Below are 15,300 nucleotides of genomic sequence, written 5' to 3' on the forward strand. Positions count from 1 at the left end.
TTATTTATTGTGTGCGTGAAACTTTTACTCATCTGGAGCGCCTCCAGGAAACTTCCCTTCAAAGTGACTCACGATCTTTCCACCCGGCTCAGCCGCACACGAGCACAACCTGCCATAGGTAAGATTGTTGACATCTCTGAAGCATACAAGCAGCACTCTTTCTAATGGTAAAAATGATAATCAGAGGTCATGATCGGGGGTCGACATTTATACCAAAAAGTTAAATTTTGGTTTCATCTGACCACATGATATTCTCCCAATCCTCTGCTGTATCATCCATGTATCCATTTTTGTATAAACTCAAATTGTCGTGTTTGGAGGAAGAAGAATACTGAGTTGCATCCCAAGAACACCATCACTACTGTGAAGCATGGGGGTGGAAACATCATGCTTTGGGGCTGTCTTTCTGCTAAGGGGACAGGACAATTGATTCGTGTTAAGGAAAGAATGAATGGGGCCATGTATCATGAGATTTTAAGCCAAAACCTCCTTCCATCAGTGAGAGCTTTGAATGGTTGACCAAATACTTATTTTCCACCATAATTTACAAATAAATTCTTTAAAATTCCTTCAATGTTAATTCCTGGATTTTTTTTTTACATTCTGTCTCTCACTGTTGAAGTGTAACTATGATGAAAATTACAGACCTCTGTGATCATTTTAAGTTGGAGAACTTGCACAATTGGTGGCTGACTAAATACTTTTTTGCCCCACTGTACATCTCCTGTTGAGATCGATGTGTGGAGCTCAGTGAACGACAAGGATCTGGCGAAAGTTAGGTTAGCATATCGTAGAAAATAATAATATTATTATCCAGATGTTATTAGTAATGCTGTCAAACGATACACTTTAAAAAACAGATCCCGGTAATCACACTTTTGAAATTGGATTAATCATGACTAATCACAAGTTAAATATAAACATTTGGTAACACTCTAGTATGGGGAACACATATTCACCATTAATTAGTTGCTTATTAACATGAAAACTAGTCACATATTGGCTCTTAATTAGTCATTATTAAGTACTTATTAATGCATTATTCTGCATGGACTTATCATATAACCAGTAAGCCATTAACTAAGAGTTAACTAACCCTAACCCTTATTGCTTATTAGTAACCCTAACCCTAATCCTAACCCTTATATGGTCCCCATATGTCTGAATACCTCTAAATTTTGTCTTTGTTACTTTAATAAGCAACTAATCAATGGTGAATATGTTCCCCATTCTAAAGTGTTGCCAAAAATGTATATACAAATTTGAATTAAATTAAAGACCCAGATACTTGGTCACTGTTACGTGTGGGTCACATCTTTATGCGCGGTCGTTGTCCCAGGATGCAGACGGACTACTCTGGACAAAAGCGTGAGCTAGGAGATGATTTATATATCATAAATCATAGCAAAACAGGAAACAAGCTAAAGGAAAAACGTGCCGATCGCACGGGAAGTCAAGGTAACCACTTAGCTCAGAAAGCATAAACTAGGAGACAAGAAATACTCATGTAAAATGTTGCATATAGCAAACAATGAAACCAGACCGAGTGCTGCGAGCAACGTGAATATAAATAGCTCTCTGATTAGTGGTCGACAGCAGGTGAGCGTGACGACCACTAACCAGAGGCAGGTGAACCCAATTAATCCCCATGGAAACCAAAACAAACCCAGAGGTGCACAAAACAGGAACTAAGGGAGTCCAAAACTAACAGAACATAACTAAACAAAACATGATCCGGGCACAGATCATGACAGTCACAAATGCAATTTTATTGTTGAAATGTAAAGTAGCTAAATACATTACGTAATTAATCCATGTACATACGTGATTAATGCAGTATTTTTTGTAATCAATCACAATAATTAACTTGTTATTTTTGGTAGCCCTAGTAATCAGATTACACAAAATTGGATGTTTTGCTGAGCTAGCTCAGCATATAACATGCATTGGTTTGCTTTAGCATCTTTATTGTACTTAAGCTTCAGCTTTGATGCAAAGTTGCGGTAATCGATGCAGATGGCGATACCATAGATACCTAGTATCTATGGTATCGTATATAAAAAATGCGAAAGTGATTAGATGTATATACAGTATTTTTATTTTGTTTTTGTGTGTTTTTTTCGTTATTTTTACAAAGTCAAGGAGTAAGTCTCTGGATACAAGAGGGCTTTGAGACCCAAACCCAAATGATTGAAGAGGTAGCAACGAACTGGTATTAGTTGTTGTTTTTGTTCAGTTAATTTTCAGTAGCCACTTTATTTTGTTGGAAAAATTTAGGTAGAATTAAACCTGTATATTTAATAAAACATCTGATTGTTCTAATTTGCTAATTCTAGCAAATACTAATTGTAATAAGATAATTGTTGTAAACATGTGTTGTGTTTACTCCGGGACTCAAATTCAGATCGGATCTTATGTCAAAACATCAGATCGGGTTAAAAACCCTAATATGTTGATCGGGACATCCCTAATAATATTTAAAAAATAATAATCATGATAATGATGATGAAGAGGATGATTATTATTGTTAGAGATTTTCCGATAAATACTTTTGGCTTTTGATCCCAATCCGATTTTTCAATAATGATAATAATATTTCTATTGTTATTATCCATCCCTCCATTTTTCTACCGCTTATTCCCTTTGTTTTTATTAAAAAGTTAAAGTACCAATTATTGTCACACACACACACTCTGTGTGGCGAAATTATCCTCTGCATTTGACCCATATCCCTTGATCACCCCCTGAAAGGTGAGGGGAGCAGTGGACAGCAGGGGTGGCTGCGCCCGGGAATAATTTTTGGTAATTCAACGCCCAATTCCAACCCTTGATACTGAGTGACAAGCAAGGAGTTTAACAGTAGTATTGTTATTATTATTATTAATAATAATAATAATACTACTACTACTAATAATAATTATTATTATTAGTAGTAGTAGTAGTAGTTGCAGTTGTAGTAGTATAATTAATAATAATGATAATAATTACTGTTATTATTCTAAATAATAATTATAATATTATTATTACCTTATTTCCTTGAATTGCCGCATGGCATATAGTATGCGCCTGCCTTGAATTACTGCCGGGTCAAACTCTCTTCGCAAAATAATTAGCGCATGCTTAGTATTACCGCCTGGTCAAACTCCAGACGTCACGAGTGACACTTCCCCTGTCATCATTTTCAAAATGGAGGAGGCTGATTTCAATGCCGGTAATTTAAAATCGCATAAAGGGAAGAAGATTAAGAGCTATTCAGTAGGATTTAAGGTCCAAGCTTACATCACACTCAAATTTTTACTGCATGCCTTTGGTAAGTGCCGGAGTGAGAAGAGGTTTTAAAACAATTTAGCGCATGCTTACTTTTACCGCATGCCTTTGGTAAGCGCAGGAGTGAAAAGAGGTTTTAAATTAATTAGCGCCCCGGCGGCAATTCAAGGAAATACGGTAATATAATTATATACATGTATAATAGTTAGCATAATAATAGCATAATAGTTATAATAATAATCATTATTATAAATAATAATACTCATAATAATTACTAGTATTATAGATGTATACTGAATAAAGTATTTGTAATTGTTATTATAGTAATAATAATATTTATATTTTATAGTTATAACAGCAATAATAATAATCATTATTATTATTACTTTTATTATAAATATTAATGACAGTTACTATTATTTTAATTACAAATATATATATCTATAATAGCTATAATAATAATAATAATATCTAATAGTTATAATAATAATTGTTATTATTGTAATTATTATTAATAGGCATGTCTCGATCACCATTTTTGGCTTTTGATCTTGATCCAATTTTTTGATAAGTTATTATTTTTATCATTATTATTGATTGGATTTATACAGAACCTTTTTCTCGTCAACCCAAAGGTGGACAATGTGTCTTTGAACTACCAACCTCCAGTTTCTGGAAGATGTGCTCTAAGAATGCACAAAAAATCAGTTCATATCCAAATTGCAATTCTTATACATCCCGATTCTAAATCGATTCATATTTTTCAAAAGATCTAAAAAAACATTTAAAAAATTTTTTCATTTGAGTCTAATTTTAAAAATATGTTTTTAAGCCATCTCCAAGCTAACAGCAGATGGTTTTCTAACCAGTAACCAGTTTCAAAAACAAGTAATTACAATTGATAATAATAATAATAATAATAACAATAACACATTGGGAGAATCGGTGTGAATCGAGAATCGTGTTGAATTGAATCGTCACCCCGGGAATCGGATCGAAGCGTTAGGAGCCCAAAGATTCACAGCCCAACAGAGCCGCCGCTCGGTGTGTTGGCGTAAACATCTAGTAGGGATGAGTTCAGGTGTTTGCTGGTGCCGCACGTGACCCAGTGTTTTGGTTCTGCACATTGGCACCAAAATACGGAAGTGTCCCCGTGGAGATCAGCTGACCGCTGCTATGTCCAAGTGCTCATTTCATCATTTGTATGCAAAGGTCATGTTTTGTTCACACTCCCCAATGCACCCTGCAGTATTGTTGTGTGTGTGTTTGCGTGTGTGTGTGTTTGTGTGTGTGTGTATGTGTGTGTATGTGTGTGCTTGTGTGTGTGTGTGTGTGTGTGTGTGTGTGTGTGTGTGTGTGTGTGTGTGTGTGTGTGCGTGTGTATGTGCGTCCGTGTTCTTGTATTTCTACCCTTCTTGAGAAATCAGCAAGGAAAAGTAGCTTCCATATGAGGAGGTTTGAACAAGTTAGGACAAAAATCCTGGTCCCAATATGGAAAACCATTGCATCTAATAAGAGTATGTCTAATTTTCATCCCTGGTGGTGAAATTTATCAAAAAGAGGGTGGTCCCAAAAAGGAGGGATTTTTCAAATGGACTGCGCTCCCCCTATGGTTAACATATGAAATAACAAGTTTATGTAAAAATTTGAAGTGCTCCCCCTCTGGCCAACATATGTAATAACAAGTGTGTGTAAGAAATTGAAGGTTGCCTCCTTCGGCCTAAATTAATTTAAAAAAGAAGAAGAACTAAATATGCATATAGAGACATACTGTAACAACTTGAAATAAACAATGAATATTAAAACACAATTACAAACAAAAACATATAAAAGTTAGCTAAAAGCAGTCTTTTTCTCACTATGTGTCAATTTTTTTCTTATAAAATTATTAACAATTTATCATATTCTTTCTGTATCTGTAATATTGCAATATTTTATCGTAAAATTATTACTATTTTTAATGTAAAATGGCGACATTTGTCATATATAACTTAGACTTTTATCACAAAATTGAAAATTTTTGTGTTGTTCTTTTAAAATAGTGTTACAATAATCTTACTCAACAGTTTTTGAGTAAGATTCTGACTTTGCAGAGTAAAATTCAGATTATTATTATTATAACATTGCCAACATTTTAAAGTTTTCTTAAAACATTGTTACTTTTGTCGAGTAAAATTCCGACTTCTTTCATAAAATTGCAAAAATTTTAAGCTTCTTCTTGTAAAATTGCGACTTGAGTAAAATTCAAACTTTTATCGTAACATTGCACAAATGTTAAGTTTTTCTTGTAAAATTTTGACTAGCGTTGAGCAAAATTATGACTTTTATTATAATACTGCCAAAATTCAAATTCAACTCATTTTTCACAGGCTTTTTAAAATTTGTATTGTATGAATATAATATAAATGTTGTCAATACAAATCTTAATATATCTAGAAAGGGTGGTCCGAAAGAGGTAGGCATTTTTCTTTGGTCTGAAGAAGGTAAGAAATACACGTGTGTGTGTGTGTGTGTGTGTGTGTGTGTGTGTGTGTGTGTGTGTGTGTGTGTGTGTGTGTGTGTGTGTGTGTGTGTGTGTGTGTGTGTGTGTGTGTAAGCAAAGCAACACTTTTACGGGACCGCTGACTGCTGAGGGCCCCAAACCACAGGCATTACCCAGACCCACATTGTTGTTCAGTTCCCACCCTGAAGCCATTATGCGCGGAGTCTGTCAGACTGGGCACACTCGAACCTCGTTCGTGCGCACGCACGTAAGCATGACGCAGATACCGGCAGCCTCCGCCAAGCGGTCCCGTTTGGAACGGCGACCCATTACCTGGCCGGGGATGATAGGCGGCGCGGAATAGCGTGCGAGCGCAGTAGCGTCAGTGACTTCAATAAAGACCAAGAAGTAACAAAAAATGAAGACTTCCAGCATTGGCTGTTTTTTCTTCTCGGCCCATTGTCTGGAAGATCTGTCCACCACTTGAACTGCGGCTCTGCTCCGCTGGATCATTGATTCCTTCTTTTGCTGCCAACCAAATATGTATTCCTCCTTGGATTGCTGGAACCAAGTTCCTGCACAGTACACATCAGGCGAGGGACAGGAAGGAGAACCTAGGAGGCACAAGACGTTGAGAACTTGTTGAATTAGGTCCTGACGTTGAGCAAGTCAAACATAACGTTGGAAAAACGTGCTTTTTGATGACGTTTAATCAATGTTGGATTCTAATGTTGACTTGACCATTGAATTTTGGTCAGTTCCCAACCAATATTCTACAACTCATACATAACGTTGAAACAACATGCTTTTTGATGACGTTTATTCAATGTCAGGTTATGACGTTGATTTGACCATTGAATTTGGTCCAATTACCAACCAATATTCTACAACACTAATACAATGTTGAAACAACATGATTTTTGACGTTTATTAAGGTAAAGTTCTGGCGTTGAGTTGACCATTGAAATTTGGTCATCTCCCAACCAATATTCTACAACACAAATACAACGTTGAAACAACATGCGTTTTGACGACGTTTAATCAATGTTGGTTTCTAGTGTTGATTTGACCATTGAAACTTCATCATTTCCCAACCAATATTCTACAACACAAATATAACATTGAAAAAACATACTTTTTGACGTTTATTCAATGTCAGGTTATGACGTTGATTTGACCATTGAATTTTGGTAATTTTCCCAACCAGTATTCTACAACACAAATATAACCTTAAAAAAATATACTTTTTAATGTTTATTCAATGTTGGGTTCTGATGTTGATTCAACCATTGAATTATGGTCATTTCCCAACCAATATTCTACAACACAAATACAACGTTGAAACAACGTGATTTTTGACAACGTTTATTAAATGTTAGGTTCTGGCGTTGAGTTGACCATTGAAATTTTGTCATCTCCCAACCAATATTCTACAACACACATACGACGTTGAAACAACATGCTTTTTGACAAAGTTTAATCAATGTTGCTTTCTAGTGTTGATTTGACCATTGAAACTTCATCATTTCCCAACCAATATTCTACAACACAAATGTAACATTGAAACAACATACTTTTTGACAACGTTTATTCAATGTCAGGTTATGACGTTGATTTGACCATTGAATTTTGGTAATTTTCCCAACCAGTATTCTACAACTCACATATAACCTTAAAACAACATACTTTTTAACGTTTATTCAATGATGGGTTCTGATGTTGATTTAACCGTTGAATTTTGGCCATTTCCCAACCAATATTCTACAACACAAATAAAACATTAAAACAACACGCTTTTTGACGACGTTTAATCAATGTTGGGTTCTAATGTTGATTTGACCGTTGAAATGTCATCATTTCCCAACCATAATATTCTACAACACAAATATAACATTGAAACAACATATTTTTTGACAACGTTAAGTCAACGTCAGGTTGTGATGTTGATTTGACCATTGAATTTTGGTCATATCTCAAACAATATTCCACAACTCAAATACAACGTTGAAACAACATGCTTTTTGACAATGTTTAATCAATGTCAGGTTGTGACGTTGATTTGACCATTGATATTTGGTCATTTCCTGGCCAATATTCTTCAACTCATACATAATGTTGAAACAACATTCCTTTTGACGACGCTTAATCAATGTCAGGTTCTGACATTGATTTGACCATTGAATTTTGGTCATTTCCTAACCAATATTCTACAACATAAATACAATGTTTAATCAACATACTTTTTAACTACGTTTATTCAATCAGTCAGGTTGTGACGTTGATTCGACCATTGAATTTTGGTTATTTCCCAACCAACAACAAGGATCCAACATTGTCTCATTTTACAAATACAAGTATTTTGCAATGTTGTTTCAAAGTCAGTTTTAAAGAACATGTATGTATAATCAGCATTGTTACAACGTCTTGTGTCCGCTGGGAATCTACTGGGTAAACAAATTACATTTTAGCCTTTGGCTAGCAGGAGGTGCCACGTTTCGGTTCCTGGGTTGCGCGTGACGTCATGCCCGGTTGCTAACTCGGCTCTCCGCACATGTTGATCACTCCAGCAGTACTGAGAGTGGATTAAGCAAAACTACCTTTAGGTAATGTTGCAATTTTCAATGCCAACTATTGCATTCCATTTACCTCGGAAGTCGGAGCTGGGAATGAGGTCACAGCAGAGTTGTAAGCCTTCCAGTTACAAAGAAATCAAGATGGCCACATTAATGAAAGCTGTTTTTGTGCTTACCTTGTCTGAATTTAAACAAATTATGATAAAATATGGACTCTCTGCAACCTTCAAACACGGTGGATGAAAAAGCGATATAAAACGTATGCACCATATAAAATAAATTTAGTTGACACTATTGTTACATTACCATATATAAATGTACAATAACACATTGTATATGGCTAGCATAGTGCGGCAACAACTAATCAGAAGTGCTAATATCGGATATTATAGAAGTAGACATCATTGTTTACATCCAGAGCAGCCATGTTTGAAATTCCAACTTGGAACTTGGAAATTCCAACTTCCCAGTACAACAAATGGAATGCGCCAAAAGAAGTTGACAAAAATGTTTTGGGGATTTGTTATTGATATGTAACTGGTCAGCATCAGCGATTTTACATGGCGATTTCCGCACCTTCCAAATGTGTTAATAAAAACCACAACAAAGATACACTTTACAATCAAACAGCTGGTGTGTAATAAGTACGATACTTACAGTTAGGAGTGCACGAAAAAATAGATTTGCATATTTATGCTGTCTTTAAGTTGAAGTGGAGTGGTAATTTCTTTTTTTGGCAACCCAATAGTTCATGAAGTTAAGCCTGTGACGCAGTGAGTTAAACGATGCAGACCCGTCTGTTACTGGTTGCTTTTTATCTCGCTTCTGGCTCGGAGACTTTGCGTGTGTAAGTAATACACAACTATAATTATTTGATACTTGTTTATTTTGGCAAATGTCACGTTTTATTGCTCAGTGATTATTACGTGTGTGTGTGTGTTGTGTGCTTAGCTGTTGTGTAGCTGCTCGCTCCTAACAAGATCACATAATTTCCCCATTGCAGGATGGATACAAGTCTTTCCTGCTTACTATCTTTTGTAGATGGCGTACTGTCACACACCTTTTGCATGAAGGGACAAACAATGATGTACTTAGTAGACTTTGCTGCTGGGGGGAGTTTTGTTTTAAGATCAAAGCCTTGCAAAGTTCTTGGCTGACACTTACAGTAACAAGGCAAGAGGCCACCCTCGGTCTGCTTTGACTCAAGAACGCCGAGTTTGCTGCTGTTAGTTTACTGCACTGCGCGTCCGGCGGCTGACAGGAAGTGGGCGCACGTGGGGCGTATCGCCACGCCACGGTTGTGATGTCACGGCGAACGCCGGAAGTGACACTTGAGGCGTGACAGCGGATTCTTTCTTCTTCTTCCTCTGTGTTTTTGTCGCTTCTTCCTCTCTGCGGCGCTCAAACATGCGGACAGATCAACAGACCTTTCTGCTGGAAGTCGTGCAGGTCCCAAGGTTTTTTCTTCTCCAATGCAGAGGGCTTCAGGGTGCAAACTAAAATAGCACCAGTTGTTAAATATAATAACATCCACAGTAAGGGTGCACAAAATGTCCATTCACATCCCAATCACGATTGTTATCCATTTCGATTATAAATCGATTAAAAGAAGCAAATGTGTGTGTGTGTGTGTGTGTGTGTGTGTGTGTGTGTGTGTGTGTGTGTGAGTGTGTGTGTGTGTGTGTGTGTGTGTGCGTGCGTGTGTACATATATATTTATACGTACATATATATATATATATATATATATATATATAGTATACATATGTATATACATGCATATATACATATGTATACATATACACATGTATGTATATATGCATGTGTATTTATGTATATTCATGTGTATACATGTGTATATATTTTATTTATTTTAAATAAGAATCAATTTTTAAAACACATTTTTAGGCCGTCTCCATGCAACCAGAAAGAGATTTTCTAACCATATGTATATACAAAATGTGTGTGTTTGTGTATATAAATATGTAAGTGTGTATGACTGTATGTATGTATGTATGTATGTATGCTGCCTTGTACTATATATATTGATATAATATATTGAAATTGTAACAGTGATACACTGTAATTAATGAAGTAGTAGTAATATTGTACAAGTAATATATTGTAAGTAATATACTAGAAGTAATAGTGTACAAGTAATATACTTTAATTAATGTAGTAGTTGTAGTAGTAATATTGTACAAATAAAATGTTGTAATTAATGTATTAGTAGTATTATTGTACACATAATATTGTAAGTAATACAGTAGAAGTAATATTGTACAAGTAGTCTTCTGTAATTGATGTTGTTATATACTATATTTAATGTAGTAGTAGTAATATTGTACAAGTAATGTGTTGTAATCAATGTAGTAATAATAATACTGTACAAGTTATATACTGTAATTAATGTTGTAGTAGTAATATTGTACAAGTAATATGTTGTAATTAATGTAGTAGTAGTATTATTTTACAAGTAATATGTTGTAATTAATGTAGTAGTAATAATATTGTTCAAGTAATATATTTTAAATAATGTACTGTTAGTAGTAATATTGTACATTTAATATACTGTAATATAGTAGGAGTAGTATTGTACACACAATATAGTAGGAGTAATATTGTACAAGTAATATGTTGTAATTAATGTAGTAGTAGTAATATTGTTCAAGTAATATATTTTAAATAATGTAGTGTTAGTAGTAATATTGTACATTTAATATACTGTAATATAGTAGGAGTAATATTGTACAAGTAATATACTGTAATCAATGTAGTAGAAGTAGTAATATTGTACAAGTAAAATGTTGTAATTAATGTTGTAGTGGTAATATTGTACACGTAATATACTGTAATTAATGTAGTAGTAGTAATATTGTACAAGTAATATGTTGTAAATAATGTTGTAGTGGTAATATTGTACAAGTAAGATGTAAGTAATGTAGTAGTAGTAATATTGTACAAGTAATATGTTGTAAGTAATGTAGTAGTAGTAATATTGTACAAGTAATATGTTGTAAGTAATATAGTAGAAGTAGTAATATTGTACAAGTAATACGTTGTAAGTAATGGAGTAGTAGTGGTATTGTACAAGTAATACGTTGTAAGTGTATTTTATTTAAAAAAAAAAAAAAAGTACAAAATGTCTGGTGTGTTAAAGGAGGTGCTTTTTGTTGCACCCATTAACGTATTTATATATTTTTTTGTATTTGGAAGTTTTCTGACCTTTACAAAGAGATTGCATAATGACAAGTACTGTACTGTACAGATATTAGGTACACTACTAAATAGTGCCTAATGATGCCAAGAGGAGAACAGTATGTTTCCAAGTGCTGCTGACAGGATATGAAGATGTGAATGAAGTGTGTTTGTTTGGTGATGCGTCACCGTCCTTCCATGTCATACTGAGCCTGCCAGCTCTCCTGTAAAAAAAAAATAAGTAATGGTTTCACCACAGTGCTAATTTTAGAGTGCAGAAACAGGTAAGTGCTTCCTGCCCTGAGCAGCGCCTGCATGGAGAAGCTGACAACCAGTGTCCTCCAAAGTGGACTTTTGTTTTTGCTCTAAATGCGTGGTGTCCTAACTTTTTCCACTGAGGGCCGCACACTGAAAAATTAAATCATGCACGGCCAGTTTTGATATTTTTCATTTTCAAATGTAATACATACATTTTTTTTTACCTAAAGTTTGGTACTGAGGACCCAGGAGGGTGTCAGTCATCCATCCATCCATCCATCCATCTAGCTATCCCTATTCATCATTAATTCACCAGTGTTTGCAGCACTGGGGGCAAGGGTGAAGTGTCCTGCCCAAGGACACAATAAAAGCGATTTGGATGGTGAGAGACGGGGAGCGAACCGGCAACCCTCAGGTTTCTGACACGGGCGCTCTACCCCCTATGCCATGTTGCCCCATAACAACAATATAATATAATGTTAATGTTAATGCATTTATATGTATGTATATGTGTGTATATATGTATATACTTATATACGTATATTTGTCTGTATATATGGATGTATATGTGTGTATATATGTATATTCTTATATGTATGTGTGTACATATGCATGTACAGTGTATATATACTTATATAAATGTGTAAATGTGTATGTAATTACATATATATATATATATATATATGTATGTATGTATGTACGCATAGTATGTACATATACATATGTATATATGTGTAAATACACAACGCATTCGTGTGTGTATATATATATATGTATACATATGTGTAAATAATATGTGTATATATATGTATATATATATGTGTATATATATATATATATATGTATATATATGTATGTATATATATATATATATATATATATATATATATATGTATGTATGTATATACATATATATACATGTGCATGCATATATATATATATATATATATATATATATATATATATATATATAATATGCACATGTGTATAAACATATATATAAATGTATAAATATATTTAAAAACATTTTTTTTACTCTTTAGGCTTAAGTGTTGAGATCAACTTCAGATCCAGCCATCGATTATAAGTTTTTATTTTTATCTTTAATATTTTTTTGTTTATTTCATGACGTTGTTGTTATAGCAAACACAAAGAATAAGCACTATTGGAATATTTGATTTGAAGTAATTGGTGCCTTAAATAGAATAATAATTCATAACATTCATAGCAACTTTTTCTTCTTGTATTGCATTTATTCAAGGTTTTTTTTAAGTGTTTTCAGAATGTGACAAAGACGTTAAAAAATTATCTGCGGGCCGCAAATGGCCCCCAGGCCACACTTTGGACACCACTGGTCTGTCTCTTTTAAAACTGCAAAAATAGCCCTTTTATGCAAAACAAAAATGTCCACTGCAGAGGACAGCAGTCCTCAGGAGTAAATGACATCTGTGGAATGTCTAAAATGTGATATTTCTGTAATGCAAACCACTTTTTGGTGCTTCACTAGAACTACTTCACTGGTTCAGAGGTTTAATCGAAAACAGTCCGTGGTCATGCGACGTGGGCGGCCATATTTGCTTTTGACTTTCTGTCGTCTCATCCACCCTTTTATGGTGGCCCGTCACCAAGTGACAAACCCTGCTGTTGTTCATTAAAGGCCAACTGCACTTTTTGGGAGAGGAATTGTGTCTATTATTCACAATCCTTATAAGAACACACTAAAGTTTCAGTTGTATGCATTCTAAATCATAAATAAATGCTAGCAAAAGTCAGCTAACACTGGGGCTAATTCGATCCGCTCTATGAGCGCTCTTGAAAAACATCCAACAATGTTTTATATACACTGGGTAAGTATATATGTAATGTAGTAACATTCATAATAGCATGCCATATTTATGTATTTTGCTCGTTTAAAGTATTAATTACACAGACGCATCACATTATTCGCATTTTCTTTCAGCAACAACAACACTACTAATCATGGCAGACCTGATGAGAGACATCAAAGACTACTTTGGGAAAAATGACGATCCAGAACCTTATATTTTTAAAGCCTGAAGAAAAAGGAGGATGATTTACAAGTTTTAGAAGCTGTGTGCTAAACATATGCAGCTTTAGTGAAACACTAAGTTTTATGTAGCTGTATTGCTAAATGCTAAACAAGATGTACAAACTATCAAAAGAACAATCACTTACTGTACAATCTCTGCTCTTACTTGGATAAATACAGATGTTCGTAACTTTTCGGTTTATGTCCACAACTTTCTGCTATCCAAGTTTGATGCAAGATTTATAGTCTAGAATTAACTTTAACCAACTCAGAGATCAAAATGTCAATGTAGCTCTCTGTGATCAATGCGCCGCTAAAAGTAGTTCTTCTGTGTTAGCGGTTATATAAACAATATTGTTAACTCTTGGGTGATACTCAGGTTACCACATAGAGTAACGTTTGCGGTTTTTTGGATATTTTTTTTTTTTTTAGAAGGCTTTATGGGCAGAACAGTGTACTACCACTAGCTGCATTGTTAGCCACCTCTTACTTGCCGTATTTTACGACTTAGAATCAGAAAGAAAAAGAAAAACGAGTGTTCTTGTTTTACATAAGTAATGCAAATGATAGGCAACATCCGCAAAAAAGTGCAGTTCCCCTTTGAGGGATATTTTCTTCTCTTCGTTTTTGTGCATTTATTTGGTTTGTGTATCCTCTGCGGTCACATTTTGATTTATTATTGACGGAATCAGGCAGTAAAACCTGCTCACTGATAACCCCACCCTTGCAGGGCTCAACACAGGCATCCTGCAGCGGGCCACACACTTCATCTTTATCCGGGCCGGGCTGGGCCGAGGCGACCTGTCGGAGGCAAAAAATAACCGGGGGCTCCACAGAGGGCGTTCTGTGCATTTACAGACTGGCATTGTGTCGCATATAGCGGCACACGCACATACTTTAGCACGGCCAGCTTCCCGAGTCCTGTGCACGGGAGCTGTATGCTGATTGGGTCTGAGTCAGGAACTCCCTGAGATCTCCAAACAACCTTGGCATGGCTGCCACTTGGTAGGACACGGAGAAGTCAGGAAAAAAAACATGCTGCAGGCTATAAAGACTCATTCGCTTACATTGTAGTCACAACCCCGTCCAGAACTGGATTTATCTGTTCTGAATGGAACGGTCGCCCCAGGAATCTGAGTTGTTTGACGCCCAAAGAGTCACATCCCTCACCATACTTGCCAACCTTGAAACCTCCGAATTTGGGGAATGTAGGGTGTGTGTGTGTGTTGGGGAAAGAATGAATGGGGCAATTTATCGTGAGATTTGGAGCCAAAACCTCCTTCCATCAGTGGGAGATTTGAATGGTTGACCAAATACTTATTTTCCACCATAATTTACAAATACATTCTTTAAAATTCCTACAATGTGAATTCCTGGATTTTTTTTTTCCACATTCTGTCTCTCACAGTGGAAGTGTACTTATGATGAAAATTACAGACCTCTGTCATCATTTTAAGTGGGAGAACTTTCACA

General features: G+C 35.1%; 1 protein-coding gene across 1 annotated transcript in view; it reads left to right on the plus strand.

The window, feature by feature from the left end:
- Positions 1-15,300, plus strand: part of foxo1a (forkhead box O1 a) — an 87,302-nt gene that overhangs the window by 36,199 nt on the left and 35,803 nt on the right. The gene's annotated exons all lie outside the window — the stretch shown is intronic.

Source organism: Nerophis ophidion, linkage group LG18 (genome assembly GCF_033978795.1).
Source record: "Nerophis ophidion isolate RoL-2023_Sa linkage group LG18, RoL_Noph_v1.0, whole genome shotgun sequence".
Lineage (NCBI taxonomy): Eukaryota > Metazoa > Chordata > Actinopteri > Syngnathiformes > Syngnathidae > Nerophis > Nerophis ophidion.